Source organism: Ovis aries, chromosome 15 (genome assembly GCF_016772045.2).
Source record: "Ovis aries strain OAR_USU_Benz2616 breed Rambouillet chromosome 15, ARS-UI_Ramb_v3.0, whole genome shotgun sequence".
NCBI classification, from domain to species: Eukaryota; Metazoa; Chordata; class Mammalia; order Artiodactyla; family Bovidae; genus Ovis; species Ovis aries.
Genome location: NC_056068.1, coordinates 68457559 through 68472056, shown reverse-complemented (window position 1 = coordinate 68472056; position 14498 = coordinate 68457559).

The window sequence follows — 14498 nt, the reverse complement described above, 5'->3', positions numbered from 1 at the left end:
TGGCCAGTGATAATCATTAACAAAATCCTTTGAAATTATTCTTAACAGATGTCTTGACCAGAACATGGTTTTTAGTTAGGAGGTTATTTACCCACAAACACTCATCCAGATAGTGCAGGACAAGTCCTGATGGCTAGTGAAATATATATATATATATATATATATATATATATATATATTTTATAAGAGGGAAGGTATCTTTTATCAAAACAAAACATACAAAAATAAAAAATCACCCACTCTTACAGAAAAGATATAGGATTCAATACCGCTTTGTCATAGGACGTTATTAAGATTTTTTTTCGTGTGTGTGTGTTTGTGATATAGAAGTTAGGTGAGCTTTCCTGATAACTTGATTGGTAAAGAATCTGCCTGCAATGCAGGACCCAGGAGAAAGGAGCAATGGCCCCACAAGAGACTGACCCAGACATGCCTGTGAGTCTCCAGGAGTCTCTGATGGAGGCATGGGTTGGCAGTGGCCTGCTGCAGGGTCAAGGGCACTGAGTGCAGCAGTGCGAGCACGGGGCCTTTTGAAGGAGGTCACCATTATCTTCATTACCTCCAATGTAGTCTTGTATCAGGTCAACAATGACAGAGGATGAGATGGTTGGATGGCATCGCTGACTCAATGGGCACGAGTTTGAGTAAGCTCTAGGAGTGAGTGATGGACAGGGAAGCCTGGCATGCTAGAGTCCATGGAGTCTCAAAGAGTCAGACAGGACTGAGCTACTGAAATGAACAATAGGGAGGGAACACAGCCTCATCCATCAACAGAAAATTGGATTAAAGATTTACTGAGCATGGCCCCGCCCATCAGAAAAATAACAAATTTCCCCCACAGTCAGTCTCTCCCATTATGCTTCCATAAGCCTCTTATCTTTATCATTCAGAGGAAGGACAAAACAAAAAACCACAATCACAGAAAATGAATCAAACTGATCACATGGACCACAAAAATCAATAAAATAAATCAATAAAATGCCCTGTAGGGCCACCCAAGACAGATGGGTCATAATATCTGACAAAACGTGGTCCACTGGAGAAAGGAATGGCAAACCACTGTAGTACTTTTGCCTTGAGAACCCCATGCAAAGTATGAAAAGGCAAAAAGATATGACACTGAAAGATGAACTCCCCAGGTCTGTAGGTGCCCAATATGCTCCTGCAGAATAGTGGAGAAATAACTCCAGAAAGAATGAAGAGACGGAGCCAAAGCAAAAACAAAGCCCAGCTGTAGATGTGACCGGTGACGGAAGTAAATCCGATGCAGTAAAGAAAATACTGCGTAATAATCTGGAATGTCACATCCATGAATCAGGGTAAATTAGAAGTGGTCAAACAGGAGACGGCAAGAGTGAACATCGGCATTGTAGGAATCAAGAACTAAAATGGACTGGAATGGGTGAATTTCACTCAGATGACCATAATTATATTTACTACTGTGGGCAGGAATCCAAAGAATAGCAAGGAGAGATAAGAAAACCTTCCTCAGTGATCAATGCAAAGAAATATGGAAAAACAATAGAATGGGAAAGACTAGAAAATTAGAGATACCAAGGGAGCATTGCATGCAAAGGTGGGCACAATAAAGGAGAGAAATGGTATAGACCTAACAGAAGCAGAAGATATTAAGAAGTGATGACAAGAATATTCAGAACTATACAAAAAAGATCTTAAATGACCCAGATAACTACAATGGTGTGATCACTGGACTAGAAGCAGACATCTTTGAATGCAAAGTCAAGTGGGCCTTAGAAAGCATCACTACAAACACAGCTAGTGGAGGTGATAGAATTCCAGTTGAGCTATTTCAAATCCTCAAATATGATGCTGTGAAAGTACTGCACTCAATATGCCAGCAAATTTGGAAAATTCAGCAGTGGCCACAGGACTGGAAAAGGTCAGTTTTCATTCCAATCCCAAAGAAAGGCAATGCCAAAGAATATTCAAACTACTGTACAATTGCTCTCATCTCACATGTTAGCAAAGTAATGCTCAAATTTTTCTAAGGCAGGCTTCAAAGGTACCTGAACCATGAACTTCCTGATTTTCAAGCTGGAATAAGAGAAAAGGCAGAGGAGCCAGAGATCAAATTGCCAACATCCATCAGATCATCAAAAAGCAAGAGAGTTCCAGAAAAACATCTACTTCTGCCTTATCAACTACACCAAAGGATTTGACTGTGTGGATCACAACAAACTGTGGAAAATTCTGAAAGAGATGGGAATACCAGACCACCTTCCCTCCCTCTTGAGAAATCTGTATACATGTCAAGAAGCAACAGTTAGAACCAGACATGGAACAACAGACTGATTCCAAATTGGGAAAGGAGTACATCAAGAATGTGTACTGTCACTGTGCTTATTTAACTTATATGCAGAGTACAGCATGAGAAATGTCAGGCCGGATGAAGCACAAGCTGGAATCAAGATTGCTGGGAGAAATATCAATAAACTCAGATATGCAGATGACACCATCCTTATGTCAGAAAATGAAGAACAAAAGTACCTCTTGATGAAAGAGGAGAGTGAAAAAGTTGGCTTAAAACTCAACATTCAGAAAACTAAAATCATGACCCCCAGACCCATCACTTCATGGCAACTATATGGGGACACAATGGAAACTGACAGAATTTATTTTTTGGAGGGCTCCAAAATCACTGAAGATGGTGACTGCAGCCAAGAAATTAAAAGATGTTTGCTCCTTGGAAGAAAAATTAAGACCAAACTAGACAGATTATTAAAAAACAGAGACATTACTTTGCCAACAGAGGTCCATATAATCAAAGCTATGCTTTTCCCAGGAGTCATGTAAGGATGAAATAATTGGACTATAAAGAAACCTGAGCACCAAAGAATTGATGTTTTTGAAGTGTGGTGTTGGAGAAGACTCGTGCAAGTCATTTGGACCACAAGGACATCAAATGAGTCAATCCTAAAGGAAATCAGCCCTGAATATGCATTGGAAGGACTGATACTGAAGCTGTAAACTCCAATACTTTGGCCACCTGATGCAAAGAACTGACTTATTGGAGAAGACCCTGAAGCTGGGAAAGATTGAAGGTGGGAGGAGAAGGGGGCAACAGAAGATGAGATGGTTGGATGGCATCACTGACACAGTAGATATGAGTTTGAGCAAGCTCTGGGAGTTGGTGATGGACAGGCAAGCCTGGAGTGCTGCAGTCCATGGGGTAGCAAAAAGTCGGACACAACTGAGTGACTGACATGAACTGAACTGAGAATATAGGTATCAACAAATATCTCAAAACATCTTTCCATGTAAAATAAAATTTACAGATCTCATTATAGAGCTCCATTAATTACTACATAAGCTTCCCTGTTGTATTTGCCCCTCAGTTTCTTGAGAATCGTTAGCCATGGAATCCAGTGCTCAAGCGTGAAACATGCAAATAGTCATTATCTCTGACAGGTATTATAGCAGTCTTAAAAACCTGAAGTTTATTGATCTTGCTCAAATATGATGGACATGGATGCTTCATTAATGCCTGAGAGGCAAGGAAATACTAGTGAGCTCCAGAATATATATCAAGACAAAAATCAGTCTTTCAGGTTAATCTCTGTTGCGCAGTTACCATGGTGAGTGTTTAGCAAATGTGCCCTCAGATCTCCCAGTTCAGACTAAAAAGCATTGCATTCAGTCTGTTCAACTCTCCCACGAGGGTTAAATTATAGATTGGTATTGAATTTAGCTCTGAAATGAGAGCAGCAAAATTGATTAGATGGCTGTCCTATCAGGAAATATGATAGGGGATACATATTTACAGCTAAGCTGAAGGATGTGTGTGTTTAGTCACTAAGTCACATCCTACTCTTGTGGTCACATGGATTGCAACTTGCTAGGCTCCTCTGTCCATGGGATTCAGGCAAGAATACTAGAAAAGAAAATGAAGTTGCTCAGTTGTGTCCAACTCTTTGCAACCCTATGGACTGTAGCCTACCAGGCTCCTCTGTCCATGGAATTTTCCAGGCAAGAGTACTGGAGTGGGTTGCCTTTTTCTTCTCCAGGGGATCTTCCCAACCCAGGGATTAAACCCAGGTCTTCAGCATTGCAGGCAGACGCTTTACCATCTGAGCCACCAGGGAAGCCCAGAATACTAGAATGGGATGCCATTTCTTTCTCCACGGGATCTTCTAGACCCAGGGATTAAACCCAGTTCTCCCACAATGCAGGCAGATTCTTTACCATCTGAGACCCCAGGGAAGTCCCACATTTTTCCATATTCTAAGTTATTTTAGTGTTAAAAATAAGTTACTTTTATATCACACAATCTTTAAATACAAGCTAAGGGTTGTATCTGGTACTTGTTTGAGGAATAAAGATGTGATTTTTTCAATGGAGGAAATGGGGGCTGTCTTGGTCGTATAGTCATGGCCAAGTAATTTGCTTACATTGGGACAATGAACTGTTCAAAACTGGGAAAGAAGAACAACAAGACTGTATATTGTCACTCTGCTCATTTAACTTATATGCAGATTAGTGAAAGTGAAAGTGAAGTCGCTCAGGCATGTCGACTCTTTGCTGCCCCATGGACTGTAGCCAACTAGGTTCCTTTGTCCATGGGATTTTCCTGGCAAGAGTACTGGAGTGGGTTGCCATTTCCTTCTCCAGGGGATCTTCCCAACCCAGGGATTGAACCCTGGTCTCCCACATCACGGATAGATGCTTTTAACCTCTGAGCTACCAGGGAAGCCCTTATATGCAGATTATATCATGCAAAATGCTGGGCTGGATGAATCCCAAGCTGGAATCAACAATGCTGGGAGAAATATCAACAACCTGAAGATATGCAGATGACACCACTCTTATGGCAGAAAGCAAAGAGGAACTAAAGAGCCTTTTCATGAAAGTGAAAGAGGAGAGTGAAAAGCTGAATTGAAACTCAACATTCAAAACACAAAGATCATGGCATCCAGTCTCATTACTTCATGGCATTTACTATTGCTAAATTTTCGATGAAAATAAAAATATGCTGAATAAGAAGCAAATTAAATGAGCAATTTTTAATAAAAACATGTAATAAACAAAGAGTAAAGAAAAAGTAATAAACAAAAATTATATTGGGCACTGTCTCCTTTTTTGAAATGTAAACAGGATGTTTGGTTCTCAAGATGGTAGATGGAGAGAAATACAGAGGTATGCTGCTGCTAAGTCACTTCAGTCATGTCCGACTCTGTGCAACCCCATAGACAGAAGCCTACCAGATTCCCCCATCCCTGGGATTCTCCAGACAAGAACACTGGAGTGGGTTGCCATTTCCTTCTCCAATGCATGAAAGTGTAAAGTGAATGTGAATTCGTTCAGTCATGTCCAACTCTTTGCGACCCCTTGGACTGCAGCCTACCAGGTTCCTCCGTCCATGGAATTTTTTGGGCAAGAGTACTGGAGTGGGATGTCATTGCCTTCTCCTATACAGAGGAGTAGGTATAAATAAATATATAAATATAGGTATAGATATCGGTAACATACAGGTATATAGCGATATCTATATCTAACTATATATGTACGTGTGTGTATATCTATGTGTGTCAGTCTCCCAGTCATGTCCAACTCTTTGTGGCTCCATGGACTGTAGTCTACCAGGCTCCTTTGTCCATAGAATTCCAGACAAGATATTGGAATGATTAGCCATTCCCTTCTCCAGGGAATCTGCCCAACCCAGGGATCGAACATGGGTTTCCTGCATTGCAGGCAGATGCTTTACCTTCTGAGCCACCAGGGAAGCCCTGTCTATATGTACACCTACATCTGCATCTGTGTCTGTGTCTGTATCTATAACCTTCAAACTAGACTTCAAGAGTATGTGAAAGAAGAACTTCCAGATTTACAAGGTGGATTTAGAAAAGGCAGAGGAAACAGAGATCAAATTGTTAACATTTGTTCGATCATTAAAAAGCTAGAGAAATCCAATAAAACATCTACTTCTATTTCATAGACTAAGCTAAAGCCTTTGACTGTGTGGATCACAACAAATAGTGGAAAATTGTTGAAGAGATGGGAATACCAGACCACCTTATCTGCCTCCTATGTAACCTGTATGCAGGTCAAGAAGCAACAGGTAGAACCAGACATGGGGCAACAGACTGGTTCAAAATTGAGAAAGGAATACGTCAAGGGTGTATATTGTTACCCTGCTTATTTAATTTATATGTAGAGTACATCATGCAAAATGCTGGCAAGATTGCAGGGAGAAACATCGGTAACCTCAGATACACAGATGGCACCACCCAGTCCCATCACGTCAGGGCAAATAGATGGGGTAACAATGAAAACAGTGACAGATTTCATTTTCTTGGGCTGTAAAATCACTGTGGATGGTGACTGCAGCCATGAAATTAAAAGATACCTGCTCCTTGAAAGAAAGGTTATGACAAACCTACACAGCATATTAAAAAGCAGAGACATTACTTTGCCAACAAAGGTCTGCATAGTCAAAGCTATGGTTTTTCCAGTATTCCTGTACAGGTGTGAGAACTGGACAATAAAAAAGACTGAGTGCTGAAGAACTGATGCCTTCGAAATGGAGTGCTAGAGAAGATTTTTTGAGATTTTTCTGTATATATTTCTCTATGTATAGATATATATATATATCTATATCTCATATTTTGCTGTCCCTTGGACAGCAAGGAGATCAAATCAGTAAATCATAAATGAAATCAACCCTAAATATTCATTGAAGGACTGATGCTGGAGCTCCAATATTTTGGCCACCGGATGGAAGAGCAAGCTCTTCAGAAAAAACTCTAGTGCTGGGAAATATTGAAGGCAGGAGGAGAAGCAGGGTGGGGACAGAAGATGAGATGGTTGAATGGTATCACCAACTCAATGGACATGAGTTTGAGCAAACTCCAGGAGATGGTGAAGGACAGGGAAGCCTTGAGTGTTCAAGTCCTTAGGGCTGCAAAAATTTGACATGACTGAGGAATGAACAACAGTACCAACAACATCTATATCTATAGAGAGAAGAGAAATGATTGTATATTTAAAAGACAAAATATTTAGGATAAGCATTTTGCATCTTATTTTATGTTCATTAAGGTTACCATATCATCATACTTTAGGAAGTGATATACACATAAGCAATATACACTGTACAGGCAAACATGGTGGCTCTGCTACATATTTTTGAGATATAATTATTGGAACTGGAAATTGAAGTTGGTTTATAATTATTAAAACACATATGTGTCAAAATACATTTTTAATGTTAAACTTAACACACTTATTTTCAGAGTCACAATATGATGTTTACCACACACTTTTCAGATTCATGCTTATTGTTACATAATGGATATCATCACAAGGATTCAACCATGGGACATTGGGACAATGGTCTAATTTGAAATTTGCATACCCTTACTGTCTATTTGTTTTCTTCTTGTAGTAGGTTTTATAGACTCTGTCCTTTAAGGGTTGCTAAGTGGATCATTCTTTTCAGAAATAATGAATCTTCAGAAAACTTGATGAAATGTTTGAGGATTTCATGGTCAATTCACGGTTAACACTTCTTTGAGCTTCACCGATTGACTGCCTGCATTGAAAGCCATCACAAAACATTTAAGCTTCTTTTGGTGACAAGAGATGAATAAAATATCTTAGCTTTTGATTCCAAATGCACAACATGATACAATTTGGAAAGGATGGCAGACTCATTGCTTTTTGGCTCCAAACCCCTTCATTGCTGGCTGCTGTGGAAGAAGTATGTTTTCAGCAGGCAGAAATTGACAGGAATACATAAGCCGCTTTGGCAAGCACTTCTGCATTTGGCCTTTTCCAGTTGATGCACCAAGATGATGAAAGGCCTCAAATAAATTAACAATCTCCTTTTTTTTTTTAATTTCCTTGCCACATTAAAGTCTATGGAAATATAGTACAAATTGAAAAAAGATTTAAAAATGGAAGCAAATGATGACCAAACAGGAAAACTGAGATAATGAGTGGAACATCGAAGTAAATTAATTTCTACCTAATAGAGTGGAAAAATAATTCAACACCTGTTTATTAAATGCTTACTATATGCTGGGTATTTAGCTGATAAAAGTTTATTCTATAGCTTTTGTTTTAATGGAGAGACAGGGCATGTTAACCAGTACTTATAGTGTGACAACTGGTATTTTTGGAGTATGAGCAAAAAACAAAGAGCAGATAGAACCATGTTAGCCTCTACTCTGTGTGGACATGCTCAGTCATATCTGACTCTTGCAACCCCATGGACTGTAGCCCATTAGTTTCCTCTGTCTATGGGATTGTCCAGGCAAGAATACTGGAGTGGCCTGTCATTTCCTCCTCCAGGGGAGCTTCCCAACCCAGGGATCAAACCCAGATCTCCTACACTGACAGGCAGATTCTTTACCACTGAGCCACCTGGGAAGCCCACTGTGCTGTGTGCATCTAGGGGCAAAACATTTCTTCACTTTAAGACCCATTTATTTCTATCTCTGTCACACTGACTGATGACCTGAAGAAGTGTAAAACCCTATCTATCTCTAAGTTTAGTTGAGTGATAAAAATATTTCCTTTCTGTAAGCTAAGGAATGGGTACAGAACGGAGTCTTCAAATTTAAGTAACTGCAGTGGTCAGAAGGAAAATAAATGAAATAAGTATAAGCCAATGGAGGTATTAGGGATTCTGCTCAAATGGAGAGTGTTATGTCCCTTGTGAATTAATTTAAGATAAATGCACTCTCAATGTACAAAAGCAGGAGATAAACATATACCAAAACAAACAAGTGAAAAGAGCTGTTTTCCACAAAGCCTCACATGAATTTTATAAAATAAATGATATAAGGAGGAAGAAGAGTTACTGCTGACTGAATAGTCAAGAAAGGTGTCGTAGATGAGGAAGAGCATAGTTCAGTTTTGACAGATTAGTGTTTAGAAGGTTCTACAGGAACAGGGATATTTTAAGTGAAAGATATGACTGCAAGACACACTAGTTCAGAAAATGAAATATTTGTGTTTTCTTTTTCCAGAAGAGTTTGAGTAGACTGAGCAAAAAGGATCTAGATAAAGTTGGTTTGAAATGAGTTAAAAATATAGATCTTATTGAAACTTCATTGAAACTAGCAACAGGAACTTTAAATTGTCAGGGAATATTGAAGATGTGGGAGATGGAGGAGATGGAGTTTTATAAAAGTGACAGCTTGGATGTAAAGAGGTATTATTTATCTGGATCTTCTCCTTATGCTAAATTTATTATTTCATTTTTTGAATTAAACATTTAAAAAAAATCAAAGTTAGTTAAGGAGACTTAGTATTCTTTTATTCTGTACATGACTATTATTATAAACACTACAGAACCTGAACTAAATAGGAAACTATTTAGAATGACTTGAAGAAAGTTCTGTCTCAAAGAAGGGAGCTAAAGTAGATAAAGACTTGAAGCTGATTTTAGCACTCCCAATACAAGAATTTTGGTCTTCTGCATGAAAATATATATTGTACCTGCATAGACCATTTTCCTTTCATACAGAATATGAATTTCCATCTTTTAATATTAAAAGTTAAAAAGGGACCATTGATGTACATTATAGAAAAGTGGAATTATGTATAGTAATACTGACATATAAAATGTGTTCTACTAAAACTATCTTTTGTTACATAGAGTTTTAAAAGAAGCATTTGAAAATCTTTGTTCAAGGAAAAAACTAAAAAATCACAAATAACTTTCTTAGCTTATATGTAAAATTATAGTCAGTTTGTCAAAAGAACTTATTGAGCTGCCAAACTCACCATATTTAATTTATATGAAAGATAATTGTATCTTTAAAAAAATTGCATTCCTCCTCTTCTATTGTCATGCTTGGAAGTTAAAGTAACAATAGTCTCAGATTTACTGTTTTATTAAGCTCCAGATATGTTTTTTCCCAACCTGTAAATATTGTCAATGATCAAATGAAAAACAAATAGGCTGTATTAATTAGAAAGCAAAACCAAATGAAGGGATACACTAGAATCTAGAAATGTAATATCAATAGCAAATACTTGAGGTTCAATTTAATTAAAGACTTAAAAGTCAACAAATGAATCTGCTCTGCATATCAACTGCTCTGCTCTATCTCTACCATTACTGCCTAATCCATGTGCCATCATTTTTCACCTAGACTGTGCCAAGAGCTCCCTAAATCGTCTGCCTGCTGCCTTTCTTGTTCTTGCATAATCCATTTTCCGTGTAGCTGTGCTATTTGCAAATGCATTTCCATACATTTCCCACACTCTCTGTGCTACAGCCGCTGGAGCTTTCTTTTTGTTACTCGAACACGCAAATTCCTTTGAGTGCCCCCAGATTGAGGTGCCTTGCCACCACATACTCTCATGCTTGGCTTCTTGCCAGTCTGGTCTCTGCTCATAGCTCACCGTTTAAGAAAGGCTTCCCTGACCATTCCATTTAAGTTAGCCTCAACCCAACTCACATTCTCTCACATTATCCTTGTTACAGTCTTCTTAACAATTCTTTATGTCTATTTTGTCTTGAGTGGACATAAGCTCTATGAGAGCAAGGCTTTCCCTACATTATTTACTGCTAGAGTTTGAGTCAAAAACTTTAGTGACATATAACAGACTCTCACAAATATTTTCTAAACTAAGGAACAAGCTTTTTGAGGAGATTCTTAGAAAAGTAGGGCTTCCCTGATAGCTCAGTTGGGAAAGAATAAGCCTGCAATTCAGGAGACTCTGGTTCGATTCCTGGGTCAGGAAGATCCGTTGGAGAAGGGGTAGGCTACCCACTCTAATATTCTTGGGCTTCCCTTGTGGCTCAGCTGGTAAAGTATCCACCTGCAGTGTGGGAGACCTGGTTCGATCCCTGGGTTGGGAAGATACCCTGGAGAAGGGAAAGACTACGGTTCCAATATACTGGCCTGGGGAATTCGATGGACTATAGAATCCATGGGGTCTCAAAGAGTCCAACATGACTGAGTGACTTTCACTTTCACTTAGAAAAGTGGATATTTTCATGAGATTTAATTCGCTGATTCTGAGTATTAAACAAAATTGTGGGATTGGGACTAACGTATATACACTAGCATATGTAAAATCGATAATTAATAAGGACCTGCTGTATAACACAGGGAACCTTTCTCAATATCCAAGAATGACCTATGTGGGAAAAGAATCTAAAAAAGAGTGGAGCTAGGTATATGAATAACTGATTCACTTTGCTACATAGCAAAAACTAATATTATAAATCAACTATATACTCCAATAAAAACATAGCTTTTTTTTTTTTTTTTTGAGTTTAGAAGAAACAAAGCACAACTGGACTGTCTTTCATCTCTATTTTTGACTTTGGAGGTAAAGAAGCATAGAAAATATTAATGCTGATTATGATTAACTAACACATCAAATGACTTAAAAAACACAATTAGAGTGCTATGAATAGTTTTAAATAAGATTTTAATCATTTGTCATGTTTAAATATCCCTGCATATTTAAAACCTGGATAACTATAAAAAGAGTAAAATGATCTCACTCATTTTTTCTTAAATTTCTCTTAATTTTTTTTGGTTAAATTTATTTTTCTTAAATTTCTGTTCTTATAATTACACTTTGCCTATTTGTATTTTATTTTTATTTAGGTCTATAATATAGTGACCCTTATTCATTTGATTATATATTTCCAATTTAACTTTTTAATGAAATATATTTTAAATAAAATACATTTTAAATGACATAAGAATATGTAATGAATATAACTGATATAAGTAAAAAAATCTTTCACATGCATTTTTCTGAGAGCATCAATATTCTTTTTATTTTATTTTATTTTATTTTAATTTTTTTAGTTTTTTATTTTTTTTAGTTTTAAAATCTTTAATTCTTACATGTGTTCCCAAACATGAATCCCCCTCCCACCTCCCCTCCCCATAACATCTCTGTGGGTCATCCCCATGCACCAGCCCCAAGCATGCTGTATCCTGCGTCTTTTTAGATTAATGGTTCTTACTGGGTAATTTGTTAAAAAATTGAAAGTGAGTAGATACTTTTAGGAAGTCAACAAAATACAAGGTATATATTATGGCTCCAAGGGATATAAAATATGATTCTTTGAATGAGTCCTGGAAGTTTTAAGCCTCTATTCCCCCCCCCCCCCCCCCCCCCGCAATCTCAAACATTAGTTACATAGTTTGTTACTTGTGGTAGCTCTCTGCATTTTTTAATTAGTTCCTAATTTTAAACACTGTGATGAAATATTCCAAATACTAACATTTTCAGAGCACAAAATGTAAAAATAAACACTACTTCTTTTGTCAGGGCTATTTAATTTTCAGAAGTGTAAACTGAAAGTCGAGGATGCTATGAACCTAGAAGATACTGTCACTACTTATCTCAGCATAGTTACAGTCCATGTGTTTTCAGAAGAACTCTACTTGTTTTTAAAGAAATCTAGTGTTTTGCATTTCACATGCTGCATCAGTGTTGTTGTTGCTATTTGGCCACTAAATCGTGTCCAATGCAGGAACTCCACGTCTCCAATGCAGGAACTCCACGTCTCCTACGTCGGTAGGCGAATTCTGGGAAGCCCCATGCTGCATCAGTATTAGCTCACTAATATTCTAACAAGTCATGGAAAAGTGAGCTTATGCCTAGTACAAAAATCCACAGGAAAAATTGGTATCAGTTTAATATTAAGTTGTAGCAATTAGAACATGTTAAATAATATTGTAGATGGCAAAATGAAAAATATAGATCAATGCCATTTCCCTTTCCCTATCCTAAATTAATATGCAGTAAGTGTGGCCAAGATTTTACTTTCATAGGAATACTTCCTCCTAGACAGAGAAAAATGAAGGAAAACTTTGATATGATAAGTCAGAAAGTAATGAGGCTGCAAGGAATGGTCTGCATCAGTATCCCTCACATTCCCAGTTTCTCATCTGCCAAATATTTTTGCTTTCTTTCATCACCCTATAGAAACATCTTTTTGGCACCCCACTCCAGTACTCTTGCCTGGAAAATCCCATGGATGCAGAAGCATGGTAGGCTGCAGTCCATGGGGTCGCTGAGAGTCGGACACGACTGAGCAACTTCACTTTCACTCTTCACTTTCATGCGCTGGAGAAGGAAATGGCAACCCACTCCAGTGTTCTTGCCTGGAGAATCCCAGGGATGGGGGAGACTGGTGGGCTGCTATCTGTGGGGTCACACAGAGTCAGACACGACTGAAGCAACTTAGCAGCAGCAGCATACTCCTGGATGGTAAAGAATCTGCTTGCAACACAGGAGACATGGGTTTGATCCTTGGGTTGGGAAGATCACCTAGAGAAGGGAATGGCTACACTCCAGTACTCTTGCCTGAATAATTCCATGGACAGAGGAGCCTGGCTGGCTGTAGTCCATGGGGTTGCAAAGAGTCAGACATAACTGAGCAACTAACGCACACATACTAAAGAGATTAAGAGTTGATTTTGACTATTCACTAAATATATGACCTGAAGCAACTTTATCTTGTGTACTTTAGTTTCTCATCTACAAATTGGTGACTGTTTTAGTTTTCTCTTAATAAGACTGCAGTATAAATCAAATATATTAAAATATTAAAGGTTTAATAATCATGCTGAGTTCATTGTGTGTGTCCAATAATTATTAACTGATAATTTCAATGGTATAAATAATAGTAGTAGTAGTACAAGCATTAATAGTAAGTACTAGTAACAAGTACTAGTAATATTAAAAGTAGTAGTATGCCTACCATGTTAAAAAATTATACTAGTTGTTATATTTATAGTGGTGAATCAAGCAAGACAATCTTTTTTTCAGTCGGGATATTATCTTTTAAACTGTCCTCCTTATCACTAAATCTCTGTTCAGTTGTGCCCATTGTAGTCTTGTTGTTTATGGCATGATTTGTTTTCAAAAACGAAAGACAAGTAAAGGTGGTGTAAAAATGACACATTAATAAATCCCATATAACAAGAAGGCTGCTGAAGGTAGATGATGCAAGGATTTGTTAAATTGCTCAGCAATATCAAGCAGGCTTTCTATAACATTCCACTCTGCCTGCTCGTCATAAAATATCAGCTATAGCTCTCCATAGAGTAGAGATGCCTGAGACAGCTCCAAGCATCACATCCTTACATGACTGCATCAAATATTAGAACAAAATGAGCTTTCCCTTCAGTCCTCAAAATGAGTGGTGAGGCACCGTTGTAGATACTGAGAGTGCCACAATGAACAAAATAGACCAAAACCCCATGCTCAAGGTATATATATTTGAGGTTGGAAGAAATATATGCATAAAAAGAGAGAGAACTAAATGAAATACAGAGTCTTCTAGTTAGTGAAAATGTCAACAAGAAAAAGAAGAGAATGAAATTATAAATAATAGTGTATATATATATATATATTCAGAATATATAAAATGTTTAATCCAGAAAGAATGGAATTGGATCAATATGATGTTCTAAACAAGTAATTTTACTGTCTCTCCTGCTTCACATTCAATGAGGTGAAAGAGAGTATAGCATGTGAAAGATGGGGCA